Source organism: Phyllostomus discolor, chromosome 8 (assembly GCF_004126475.2).
Source record: "Phyllostomus discolor isolate MPI-MPIP mPhyDis1 chromosome 8, mPhyDis1.pri.v3, whole genome shotgun sequence".
Lineage (NCBI taxonomy): Eukaryota > Metazoa > Chordata > Mammalia > Chiroptera > Phyllostomidae > Phyllostomus > Phyllostomus discolor.
The window spans coordinates 14,674,033-14,688,082 of NC_040910.2; the positions used below are offsets into that span (position 1 = coordinate 14,674,033).

The 14,050-nt window shown below is 43.1% G+C and overlaps 1 protein-coding gene across 1 annotated transcript in view; it reads left to right on the forward strand.

Annotated features, from left to right (window-relative positions):
• SMAD1 (SMAD family member 1) overlaps positions 1 to 14,050 on the forward strand; it is a 63,154-nt gene that overhangs the window by 12,543 nt on the left and 36,561 nt on the right. The gene's annotated exons all lie outside the window — the stretch shown is intronic.

Below are 14,050 nucleotides of genomic sequence, written 5' to 3' on the forward strand. Positions count from 1 at the left end.
GGATGTCGTTTCCGCCCCGAAGAAGCACTCTTCCTGATAGGGGGGCGGCGGCAACATGACACATTGTTGTTATCAATGTTGTATCATCTCAGCTAGAAAGTATTTCTCTCATCATTGGGAGAATGATTGTGTAAACTTCGGTTTTTAGAAGTTATTTTACTTTTCTAAATAACAGATTTTTGTGTACTGGGAAACGGACAGGGCCAAACTGGTCTTGAGTTATTTGAGTAGTACGAAACATGTTTTGGGTAGGATTCACTGAAAAACGTGAAGGATATTTGAACTGGTAATGGAAAGGGGACTAGAAGGGGAAGGAAGCTTGCTTTTTGTTAGGTTACCGCGTTTTGTAAAATTGAGTTTTAGTGTTTAATAAAAAAGTATGTTCCTACTCATACCATACTCACCCAGAATTAGGTCATCTATTTCAACCCTGTATACAGAAATACATTTCTCTGAAAATCCCAGTTCAGTGGTATTCATTCTGTACAAAAACACTTTCAATTATTTTTTCTTTCTTTTTTTAATCATTGTTCAAATATAGTTTTCTCCTTTTTACTCCCAATCCAGTCCCCCCTCCCACCCCTCCCCACTTCCCTCCCATTACCACCCTCCCCTTAGTTTATGACCATGTGTCCTTTAAGTTTGTTCCTGTGAACCCTTCCCCACTGTCCCCTTAAATTCCCTCTACTTATTTTTTTCTTTATAAAAACTAAATCTTGCTACCTTAGTCATCATACTGTCTCCTGAGGCCTTGTAGGGCTAAATCTTTTACCTACATTCAGTTTTCATTTGTTTTTATCATTGGGGTTTTAAAATGGAAAGTGGTAATTGATCATTTAAAACACGGGTCTGCTGTCTTGCACTCCCCGCCTCCTGGCTCATTCTTCACCACGACCACTTGCTTGGTTCTGTTTGTTCCTTCCGGGCCTTTAAAGATGCACCCATAACGCGCATGCACAGGTTTCGTTTCTGTTTGTGTTTCTAAAAGGAGGTCGCACTCCGTGTATTGTTCTGCAATCTTAAAAAAGCTGAACAATTATGGTATGCTTTTCTTTCCATGTTAGACATGAAAGTCTGTCTTTTTTTTTTCTCTTTTGTAACAGTTACCTCATTGTCGGATGTACCATAATTTATTTAATCATTCCCTCATTGTCAGACATCTGGGTTATCTGGAACGTGAATCATGGCGAGACCAGACGAGGCTGAGCAGAGGGCGCTGCTTCCCTGGAGCTCACTTGGGTCCTGGCTGTTTCCTCTCCTAACCTCATACCAGAGGGCAGGAGGTGTAGGGGTCCTCTTCATCGTCACCCCAAGCCTTCCTCCCGCCGGCCTCCATGAGAACACTCAGCTTTGACTGTCAGGCAGCTTGTGCCAGTCACTTCCCTTCACTCGCTGCCATCACCCACCCTCCCTCCTCCAGGACCGCAGCTTCTGGTCCTCATGCCCTCCCTGCTGCTCCTGGGATCGTCCTTAACCTTTGACCCCAGCCCACATACTCAGTCTTGTAGTCCTGTAGTGTGGGATTTTTCATTTCTAAAAACTGAGCAGAGTTCTCCAAGATGATGGTTCATTGTTTTCTCCCCTTACACATGCTGGAGAGTGTATTTATTCGTGGCCCTGCCTTCGGAATGCATCATCCAGAATCGGACCCCTTCCACCACACCCATCCAAACCTTCGTCCCCTCCAAGTGCGTCAGTGGCTGTATGTAGCTTCCTCACGGGTCTCTCTGCTGCTTCCTCCTCCCATCCTTTCTGTCTGTCCTCAACCCAGCCAGCCCCGGTGGTCCTGTTTAAACTGTCGGCCAGGTCCCACGTCCGTTTCCTCTCACACCCCCCAGTGGCTCCCATCTGGGTCTAGAGTGAGAGCTGGCAAGTCCCCTTGGCCCCCATCCCCCGCCTGCCCCCTGCACCTCTCCGACCTCGCCTCCCACTGCTCCCTGCTCTCCCTTTCCGCCCTGTTCTTCCTTGGACTCCTTGCTGTCTGAGCACTCCAGCCCCACTGCCGCCTCGGGGCCTGGCCCTTGAGGTCTGCTTGCAGCAAGCTGCTCCAGAGCCCACGTGGCTTGGACTCTCTCTTCTCCAGGTTTGCATTCAAGTGCCTTCTGTAACCACTGGAGTGTAGGTCTCATGAAAGCACGGACTTTCTAAAAATTACTCTGTGTGTGTGTGTGTGTGTTTTAAGAGGTAAGGGAGGGAGAAAGAGGAGAGAAACGTCCACCCATTGCCTCTCGCACGTGGGACTGAACCTGCAACCCAGACTGGGAATCAAACCAGCGACCTTTCACTTTGCCAGACAATGCCCAACCCACTGAGCCACACCGGTCAGAGCTAAAACTTACTGGTTTTGTCTCTTTTGTTCAGCGCTGTGTCCCCAGTGCTGGGAACAGTGTCTGACACAGCATAAGTGCTTGTCAAATGAATGGAATGACCATGGTGCTTATCGGCTTTTCTTTTTCTCATTTTTAAAAAATAAAGTGAGATATTCACTGAACAGATAAAAACTAGGCCAGAAAACGTGTGCATTTTTTTTGTATATATGTAATAGTAAAATTAGCTTTCTTGGTTGTGAAATTGCTCTTCTAATACAGTATGTCTTGGAGCATGTTACAGTCTTCAGATCAGTTTCACATATTTATATTTAGTCTTCGTCACAGCCCCGCGGGGGTAGGTAGTGGGATCAAAACTTTGTGGAAAAGCAGATCGAGGCTCCGAGAAGTGCTGGTTCGTGGCACAGCCACTGAGTGGCAAGTCGCCATTCAAACCCGCCTCCTGTTCCAAGAGGAGGACTCTTGTTTTCTCATTCAGAGACACCTCCACAGGACGGAGAACTCGGAGGGGTTTTATTTTGAAAGCCTGGAGAGCGGCCCCGATTTCTGACTCCAGATTTAGTCTGCCTTTTGTTTCCATTTTGAAAGTACACGAAGTAAATGGTTAACTTGCAAGTTCCTGACAATGACAGAGCAACAAGTTTTATTTCTCTCACCTGTGCAGGAAGTGGCCTCCACCCAGTTTCACTGAATTAGGAGGGAAGTGATTTTTTCAAGTGATAAAAAGAAATAAAATTCCATGCTCTTCCCAGAGGAGGAGTTCAACAATCGGGAGAATGGTGTGAGACCATATGTTGGTTTGTAAAAGGATACAACTTGTAAAGATGTTTCCTTTGATGCCTGTGATGGATATGGATGTGTTTCCCTTCTAGAGGATCCAGATTAAATTATTCAATTAAGCTCCGAGCCGAAGGATCTAAATATAGGGAGAGGGTTCAGGCTGTCCTGCCTCGTGCTGGTCGGCGCAGCCCGACAGATGTGCTTTTTTTGTTGTCATAAACAGCACCTGTGAGATCAGAGGAGCAAGAGAAAAACGTTCCAAAGATGAAATAGAGCAGGTTTTTTTTTTTTTTTAAACAAAGGGGGTAGGTTTCCCTTCCTATGGCCTCGTCCATTTTCATCTGTGAATTTCACATCTGATTTTTTTTTTTAACCTGATTAATAGACTTTAGTATCTGTTCTGGTTTAAAATGTTAAGATCTACCACATGCTAGTTAGCATAGGGTCTCGAGGAAGTTGTTTTAACCTGTGATCCTCAGGGTCATTAGTGAACTTGAGATAATGACGCGTACCTTGAAGGAACTGTCCTGCAAGGAGCCAGGAAGATGTTTGTAAAGACAAACAATAGAATGCTTGCGTAGGTAATAGCTCAAACTAATTTCATTCCTTTGTGAACGATGAATCATTCATAACTGACCACTTGTGGAAATTTACCACACTTCGCAATCTGTAAAATTGCTATTCTACGACGTAGCGATGACGCAGAGAGAGTTGTTTTTTCAAAGGGACAGCTCCTGTAGGCTTTTCCCCTCTTGTAGTCAGTAAAACGAAAACTTAAAATGCCTCTGGTCTCCAGGTTTCTGTGTTTGAGGAATGCACTTACCGGTTAATGACTCAGTACAATTTTTGAGTTGGAGTGACTCAAAAGTTTATCGGGGTGAGGTAATTAGGACCAGGCTGTCCCGAAAGGCCACTGTGTGCTGACGGACAGTCCTCCGTGACAAGCGTGAACTGGAAGAACGGGGACTCAAGTGGGATTAAGGAATTGTTGTACAGCTTCTAGAAGAAGTGGCAGGGAGATGTAGAAAGAAGCCAAGTTGGTCTGTTGACGTCGTTGAGAACAGTAAGCAAGCCTGGAAGTGCCTTCAATCTGCTTCACTCAACAAATAGCTACCCGGTGAAACAAAACAGAACGGACATTGCTGTTCTGTGTAGAATCTCGGTGCCTAAGAAAAACACCCCAGTTGCCCTCCAAGCAGCCCGGGTTTGTCAGGGCGGAAGGAGGGACTTGTGTGTGCAGACAGGACCCAGAGGAATGTGTCTGAAGGAACTTTCTAACACAGCGAAGCTGCCTTCAGCAGCTCAACTAAATCTGGGAGCTGCATGCAGCGCTGTCCTTGGAGACACGTGCAATTCTGAATCCGTACATCCCCTGCTTCACTTCCATCAAGGGGATGCTACTTTTGAACTCATTGGACCGAAGGGTCACCGTTCACCACAGACTTACCAGTGGTACTACGCCAGCATTAAAAGTCAGTGCGGTGGTCCTTTCTCACCCTGATTCCTGAGAGTCCCACTCACTTAACACTGTCGGGAGACCACGTTGCAACTCTTGCCAGCGTGTTGCTTCAGTCACACCTGAGGGACAGGCAGGAAGACATGTTTTAAAGGCAGCAGTAGCTGCCTCCTTGCATTGCTAAACAGAGGCTTTCAGGAGTTTGGCCACTCTTCCACCTCCAACCCCCGATTCTTCCAGACTTGGGGGATTCATCTTTGAAAAATATTTAAGGAGAAAGTGGCAAACTCTTGTGTTATCAATCACATGTTTAGAAAGTTGGGAAGAGGCTCTGTAAGGTGAAATTTGACTTCTCGGCGTTGGTGATAGCAGGACTTAAGAGCAGACAGAGAGATCTCTCTCTCTCTCTCTCTCTCTTCGGTTATTGGCAGAATTCTTCTGTGACTTCCAGTGGGTCTTCATGTTGCTTTCCTGCATGGGAATGCTGTTTGCATTTCCTTTTTCTGAGGACTCCGTCAGAGTCGAGTTCCTTCTAGCCCAACTCCCAAGCAGTCAAGTAGGCTGTGTCTAAAGTGCTTTCGAGTCTATAAAAGAAATGGAGAGGGATTTTATCCAGCATCACTTTCTTCTTGTTCTAAGATCTCCCCCGCCCCCCCCCCCCCCCACACACACACTAGTTTGGTTGGCGGTGGGCTACGTTTGGTTATCCCGGACTACATTTCACCCGTTGGAAATGGAGGCATGTTGGAAGTCAGGGGCTCACCGCTCCTTTGGAGGAGGGGAAGGAAATGCAGAGACACTTCCCCTGTTTCCTCCTACAATACAGATATTTCAGAACCGACTTAGTTCCTAGTTGGAATTACAGGGGAAAAGAAACATTTGAACAGATCATTTATTGAAACCCAATCACAGAGCATTGTTACTTCAGGGTGTTTTCTGAGACTCAGATACCTTGTAGCTAGAGAAAACCCGTCTCTGTTTTTAGTCATTGTGATGGCATTCTACTTGGGTAGCGAGCTGTAATGTCCCAGGTAGGATGGAGCAGAAAGGCACACAATTTCATCACGCTGCCCAGAACAGTGCACAACTTCAAACGTGAATTGTTTTTGTCTGGAATGTTCCGCCTAGTACTTTTGGGCCACGGCTCACCACAGGTGGTAACTATTGGAGTCGATGGGGTGTGGGGACTCCTGTCCTGGTTTTCACGGCCATTGCTCTCATAGCATTGCTTCTCCATCTGGAAAGGTGACTGTGTGTGCGGCTTCTGCTTTGGCCATCCGATTTGTGGGTTGCCTGATGGTCACTTCTAGGTAATAGGCGCTGTAGATATATCAAAGTTTGCAAGTTCCCAGTTCTTCAGGACTTGGGATTGATTCTGTAGTCTGATTTTAGTCAGGCCTAATGAGTATGGCTATGATCCCCACTCTCTATTTTGTGAATTCTCCATTTTGCTCTTACAGTAAAGTTCATTGCAGTTCTTGATTTAATGACGGATTTTTCTTTGTTTTAAAGTGTTTACTGGCATTGACTATCTGGAATGTTTTTCTTTGAGGCCTTCATCTTTTTAAGCATTTTTTTTTAAACCCTAATCTGTAGTGTCTACTGTGAGTCTTTGTATTTTCATAGGCCAGGAATTTTTAGGGAATCTTTGTTTTATCCTCCATGCAAACCAGGATCTGTTTTGACAATTCTGCCTTCGCTAGTGTCAGCCTTAAAAAATAAACAGCGGAGGTTATCAAGGAACAGGTGAGGACAAGCAAGCTATGGTGACCCGCAGGCTAATCCGGAGAACAAAGGGGAGGAGGGTGCTTTTATATGGGAAGGGAGGAAGTTGGGAGGGGCAGTTTTGAGCAGAAGTTCATTGGAGGAGAGCTAGAGTTTGGAGTTGTGGTGGCTTCCCATTGGCTGAGTTGTTGCTGGGCCAGGAGAAAATCTTCCTCCTTCTTTCTAGGGTATTAAAAGTAAGCTTTCTCCTGCTGGGATGTATAAAATGAGTGAGAATGAGGGGTGTGTGCAAGAGAGCCCCCCGGCACACCTTTGCTGTCCCACCCTGATTTCAGTGAGCATTTCCTTTATTCATCTGTCACAGTAGGAGTGCCTGTAGTCAGCATGGTACCTAAATGAAATCGAGTGAGTTGAAAATAGTGGTCCATTTTGGAATAATGAAACATTACCTGACAGATCCCTTGGAGTGTTCATTTTTGGGCCCTTCTTGATATTTTAATTTAGCCATGCATCTCAGAGGAGGCCTGAGGTCTCACCCAGGCTTAACGCGTGTCTAAAATTGGATGTTAGGAGAGATAACATACACCATTTCACGATCCTGATTAATATTGCCACCGGTAACGTTTTACAACACGAACTGGGGTCTTCTACATCTCTGTGGCATGACAACGATGTGTTTTAGATACAAAAATACGGAACCACAAAAATCACAGTTTGCTCATGGTTTCTCTGAAACCCTGCTGTGGCTCTCTTTGGAAGCTCAAGTCTTACTTTTTTTTTTAAAGATTTTATTTATTTATTTTTAGAGAGGGAAGGGAGGGAGATAGAGAGAAAGAAACATCAATGTGCGGTTGCTGGGGGTCATGGCCTGCAACCCAGGCATGTATCCTGACTGGGAATCGAACCTGCGACACTTTGGTTCGCAGCCTGCGCTCAATCCACTGAGCTACGCCAGCCAGGGCTCTCAGGTCTTACTTTTTATTTACAAGATCATCTGTTTAAGAAGAAAGCTAGTGATGTAAGCCAAGAAATATGCACATAGTTTATTTACTTACTTGGAAATACTTATCTGCCCAAAAAGGATCAAACTTTTTTTTTAAATTCGCACTGGAGGATGCTCACTGATTTTAGAGCGAGGGGAAGGAAGGGAGACGGAGGGACAAAAACACTGATGTGAGAGAAACGTTGATTGGTTGCGTCTCCTATGTGCCTGGACTGGAAACTGAACCTGTGACCTAGGTATGTGCCTTGACTGGGAATTGAACCCATGACCTTTCCGTTTTTGGGAGGACCCTTCAACCAGTTGAGCCACACCAGCCAGGGTAGAATCAAACATTTTTATAGAATGATAATTTTTTATAAAGTTGTCTTTTTTTTTTCTTAAATAACTCATCCAACTGCTAACCATTTTCAAAGTGAAACCTGTGATTTTAGTTCCTTGATTCTTTCGATCTTTATGCTTTGATGTTTTACCACTCGAATGAAGGTAGAGTAATGAACCAAAGAATAAGAAGTGAATTTTAAGAAGTGAGTTGCTTGCTTTGTTGAAAATAGATCGTTTATCTTCTATGACTTACTTTTTTTAAGGTACTAGGAGTCTGAATTTTTTCCTCCAGGCACTTTTTGGAGCCTATACTATATGTTTATTGAATAATTTAATTATTCTCAATGTTTAATGGGACCATTTATTTTGTCTAGCTCACTGAATTCCATGCCAGTGCAAGACTGGGAAATGGCCCTCGTCTGAAGCTTCATTCGGTCATTATCGGTCTCCTCCCCTCTCAGCCCTTTATTAAGGGGACTTGGGGAGTAACACTCGGTGGCTGCCCTCCCCTCCTGCCTTCTTAAAACAGGTATCTTCAGATACAAATCAGAATAATTTCCTTTTAAAACTTCATGTGGGAAATTGGAAGGGCAGTGAATGGCAGAGAGGGTACTTCCTTGATACGCACACGGTTGGGTAATCACATGCCGCTTTACTGGATGAAGTGGAGAGGGAGAAAATGCCCCCTGTCGTGCAGTTGGCTAACTGGGCTTCCTTTACATGGAAAGCGAGTTACACAGCAGTGAAAGGTAGTTTAGATTTTTTTTTTTTTTTTGCTTTCTTCCTTTTAACATCAAGGAATACCACATCAGTTACAAAATGAAATATCCAAGTGCAAAGGCACATTGTGCCCCCTTGGCTCCTGGCAGTGCTCATAGAAGCCCTTCCCAGCCAGGGGAGAAGGCCAACCTGATGTCTGAGTGGAGTTTGTGTGTGGCTTGAGCTCGTGAAATTGAGTTATTTTGTAATTAGTGAATTACATATAGAGGCTTCTAAAAAATTTAAGTGATACATTTTATTAAAGGGTGTTTGGAAAGCTTGTAGAAGTAGGAGAAAGAGATATTAGTAACCTTCCAAAACACAGCCACTGTTAATATTTTGTTATATTTACATAGTTGTTTATCCTGTGTTCTGCTTAAGGTTTTTTCCAAGTTATTATGTAGCTTTTATGAACATAATTTTTAACAGTTATATAAGTCTATTGAGTGGATTGTACATATACGGCTTACGTAACCATTTTCCAATTAATTTTTATCTATAATAAATAATGTTCTGATGAAAACCTTTGTACAAAAGCTTTCTACCTTTTCTAGTTCGGGATATTTCCCTAGAGTGGGTTTCTAAAAGTGAAGTTTCTGGAACAAAGATCTCAATATTTTTAAGGCTTCTTGCCCAGATGAATGCTGTGTTTTGTCAGTGTGAAATGTTTGTGTTTGGAGAAGAGGGAAGGAAATCTCTGTTTGCTGACTCATGTTTTTATTTTGCACTTTAAACTGATAAGGCCACTTAACTTTTGACATAAACTAAAGCAGGAAGTACAAAAAGGGGCAGGAAGAAAAGGAGCTGTCTCGCCAAGGCCACGGTATCATGGGCTCATTTGAATTCCTAATGGGAGGCAGATGACTTCTTTGACTGTATATTTTTTTAAAAAATGCTTAACTCAGTAAAGCAAAAATTAGTGACCATCCTACCTTTGTTTCATCTGTGCCCATTTGTGGACAGAGGTTTGCGGTCTTGTCGCTTTAATTTTTGTGAGTGGCATCGGGACCTTCACGCCCAGCAACTGGCCCCTGCAGTGCTCGCAGGCGGTAGCTTTTGTTTTTATTTTTTGTTCTCGGTGTGGAGGAGACTTCCCGTATCGGGGACATCACCTTAGCTCTCTTCCTAAAACAGATCTAATCATGCCGATGCTCTGATTTAAACCCAGCCACTCGTCTGCAGGACACGGTGGGTCACTGGCCCTTTACCTCAGCCACCACCTTGAACCTGTCTGTCGAAACGAGCAATTTAGAAAAGTGGTTTGAAAACTTGAGGCTGCACAGCCAACCAGCCTGGGTTCAAACCCTGGCTCTGCCATACCGCTGTGTGTGTAAACTTGGGGCGAGCTACTCAGCTTTCGTACATTTCAGTTTCCTTCCCTGTAAAATAAAGAGGCTGTGGTAGCATTCGCTTCTCAGGGTTTGTTGCAGAGACTCAACCCTCTACAGCTGCGAAGTGTGTGGGACAGGCTGTCAGGCAGTGGTCACTGGAAATGGTAGCGCTGTTGTTTCACAAAATTCTATGCATCCTCTTGCGCCTGTTTGGTAGGTCCTTGTTGGGGGAACTTCCTGAAATCCATGCAATTGTCTCTTTTTCTGCTTCTGTATATTAGTCATACCCATGTTAGAGCATTTGTCACACGGTATTGCAGGTACACACTGACTCTTGCATGAGAATTCGAGCTCTTTCAGCACGTGGACCTCGGTGCCGCATGGTGCCAGGTGCTGGGCGGGCGCTCAGGGCAGTGTCGTCCAGTGAGTGTCCCTGTGAACAGGTGAAACGCAGGTCTGAAAGGCTGGTTCTAAATCTCTCCCTGCCCCTCCACATGCTTACTTATTCGTGTGACAAACCCATCAGGGCAGAGTTCGCAGAGTTCACCAGTTCCCTGGTGACTGTGTGTACTCTCCCCCCCTCTCTTTGAAAATCGTTGGCTACAATATGTAAAAAAGCAGCTTTTGGAGCAGAACGAAATGACATATAGAATAAGAGCAAATCTGTTCCCTTCATAAATGGTGACCAGAGAGGACCAGATAGAAGTTGTCTTTCTGGTTCTGTTGCAAAACTAACCTTTAGTGAATGGTCATTTCAGTAGGTACACGCTGACCAAGCGCGACTTTTGATACTAGCATAATTTCATTTCCTGTTTCCCTTTCTGTGAAATGAAAATAACAGCAGCTTGAAAAGAACCGGTAAATTGGGGTAAACCTCTTTACTCTAAAAAAGGGAAATGACCAACTCCCTACACAGTCTGTTGAATAGTATTTGTATTTAATAACATTCATACTTCATACTGAATAAAGTTGAAGCTCCACGCTTGGTCTTCTGGTTTCTTCAGGGAGCTGAATTATTCCTTAAACATTTATTGAGAATCTGCTGTGTGCCAGGCACGGGGTTGGACTCAAAGGCAGGAAGGGGGAGGATTGAATTCCCCATTTTCTTATCACGAGAGATGTGTCAGTGACCACAGAGCAGGAGTAGACAGAGACAGGAGTAGACTTCCTGTGACAGCTGTCCATCACTGTTACCTTTTTTAACTTCTGGGGATCAGTAATTTCCCTGTTTCATTCATTATTGGTAGTCCGTACCTTCTTTTTTCTTAACCAGTTTTCCTAGAGGTTTATTCCATTTCATTAGTATTTTCAAAGAATCAACTTTGATTTTTATAGGTTTTCTCTGTTATGCTTTTCTTTTTCTTTTAAATCTCTGCTCTCATTTTCTTCTACTTTCTTTGGAAGTAACTTACTGTTTCTTTTCTTTCTTGTGGTGGATATGTAGAACATTAGTTTTCAGCTTTTTTTCCCCCTTTTCTAATATATGCATTTAGGAGCATACGCTTCCCTTTAAGTATAGCTTCAGCCACATCTCACAGGTTTTCATGTGTCATATTTTTATAATCACTAAGTTAATAGGTTTTCTAATATTTCCTGTAATTTCTTCTTTAATCCATAGGTTATTTAAAAGTATAATTATTTTTAATAACAAAAATTCTATTTCTTAGTTATACTATGATCAAAGGACATATTCTGTATGGTTTTGCTATGTATAGAGACTTGTTGCATGCCTTGTCGTGTGGTCATTTTGGGTAGACATTCCACATGGGTATATTTTCTTGTTGGGTATAGTGAGATATGCGCATGAATTAGATCGAGTTTTTCAGCATGTTGCTAGTCTTCTATAGCAATTGATTTTTGTTCTGTTATCAGTTACTGTGTAAATCTTCCACTAGATTGTGGGTTTGTCTCTTTGCAACTTTAATTCTGTCTGTTTCTGTTTTATGAATTTTGAGACTGTTACTATATGTGCATGAACATTTGGTAGTCATGATGGGGACAGTGATGTATTCATGGTGGATCAACTCTTCTAACATTATGGGATCTTTCTTTTTACCGCTGATGATGTTTCTTCTTTTGAAGTCTCTTTTGTCAGACTGGATAGCTCTGCCAGCTTTTTAGTTAGAATACGACAGGTATCCTTTTCCACCTTTTTCTGTCTGCCTTTCTCTGTCCTTGTATTTAGTCTGTGTCTCTGGTAAGTGCACTGCCGTGAGGCGGTACTCCCCATCCTCACCCTGTCTCTTACTTAATTTAATCTGTTTATATTTAAGTAATTGCTGATACTTTGGGGATTAGGACTAAACTGTATTGTTTTTAATTTTTCCCATCCATTATTTGCTCCTTTCCCCCCTTTCTTATATTCTTTATTAGTGATGTTTTAAAAAAATAATTCCATATCTTTAAACTCCTATTATCTTTTAATAGTTTTTAAATTATTTTTTCAGAGGTTGCTTTATTATGACATGGCTTCAAAACTTATATCAATAATATTAATATAATTTTTACCATAGCCTGGGTAATACCAGGACCTTAGAACACCAACTTCATTTAGTCCTTTCTGCCTTTTTTTTTGTCACGCATTTTAATTGTATTTTTAAACACCAAAGAGATTCCCATTATTGTTTTGTAAAAGCAGTATTGATTTAGATTTACCCTTATTTACGCTCTTGGAATTCTTCACTCTTCCTTCTTTTCTGCAGTTCCTTGCTGCTTTTGAGGATCTTTTCCCTTCTGCCTGACGAATTCCTGCTGGAAGCCAGTTTTCTCGGGGTTGGTTTGTTGGACAGCATCTTTACTTCACAGGAATTTCTTTGCATGATTTTTCCACCAAGTAGAGACTTCTAAGTTGCCAGCCATTTATTTACATTTGGCTTGCTAACGTATTATTTCATTGTTTTCTTGTTTCCATTGTTTCTGTCAAAATGTTGGCTGTCAGCCTTATCATACTTACTGGAGAATAATGCCTTTGAAGCACTTGTAGATTTCTTTATATTTATCCTTCTTGGCATTTATAGGGCTTCGTGAGTCTGTGGCTAGATAGATGTCTGTTGTCAGTGTTAGAACGGCCTTGGCCGGTATCTACAAGTGTTGCCTCAGTCAGTTTTTCCTCCTCGTCTCATCACCTTGATCATCCAGTTTATTATTGAGATGATTCTAGGCCGTGGTTCTGTATAAAACTGGTCCATGTCACGTTTGCCTTTACGGATCTGCACTGAAAGCCTAGAGTAGTACCAGGGCCTCCTCCTCAGCAGGCCCTCCACTCCACTGTATTACAAATCTGCCGAAGCAACTGCTTGGCTCTTTAGCCTCTTTGAGCTTGGCTGCTGGGCCTCTTGCTGCTCGTAGCCTGGGCTTTGCAAATGCCTTGAGAAGAAAAGCAGTGAGTAATGTTCAGCTCACTTCGTTGCCTTTTCCTTCTGTCCATTGTCTTGGCCCCTCTCCACTGGAGTACCTTGGTTGCTCTTTGATGCCTTTAAAAAGTGACGCTTCCCCGCCTCCGTCCCCAGCCCTGGTTTGCTTGCATTTTTTTCCGCCTTCGTAGTTGTTTTTAGGAGGAGGTTGGTTTGATACACGCTACTGCATCTTAGCGGAGTTTGCGTCACGTTACCCTCTTTTCATCTTTCTCGCCTTCCGTGTTTGCGTGTGATGAGGGGCCACTAGCGGGTTGAAAGGAGACAACACGGCTGGAGAATTTAATGAAGTACGTGTTCGCGGACATCCCTTCCTCCATGTCTGTGAAAAGCAGATGTGAAAAAGTGCAAAATGAATTTCTTGCCTTACCCGCAGGCTTGTTCACTGAGCAAACACCCTAACATGCGGCTACATTTTTGTGGTAGAACTAGACCTGCCTCCACGTTTAGCATAAGAAATACTCGAGGAACAAACTAAAAACATTTACTTTTTTTTTCCTGGTGCTTTCAGTTTTTGTTGATTGAAGTGTGTCTTAAAACACTTTGTTAGTACTATAAATGAGTCTAAAGGGACAACACAGTATCTGGTGAAGACCTAAACTCTTTTTGTGCCGAGGTGTCTGTTGCTTCTATCTCAGAACTCAAGTAAAAAGTAGCATTCCTTTTAAACTGTGGCTCAGGGTACTCACCTGTAAGATGACAGTCCTTTCACTGCCCCGCTAAAAGGAGACACTACATCCCATGTATTAGTCTGCTTGGGCTGCCGTAACATTATGCAGCAGGTCCTTGGAGAACGCCTCTTTGCTCAGTGTTTTCTTATAACACTCACGAGATGCCATAGAACTCTTGTTTGTATCAGTTAGCCTATGGTGAACTTGGATTCCTTATACGGGATTTTGCTTCAAGTTGCAGAACCTATTGAAATTGTGGGGTGA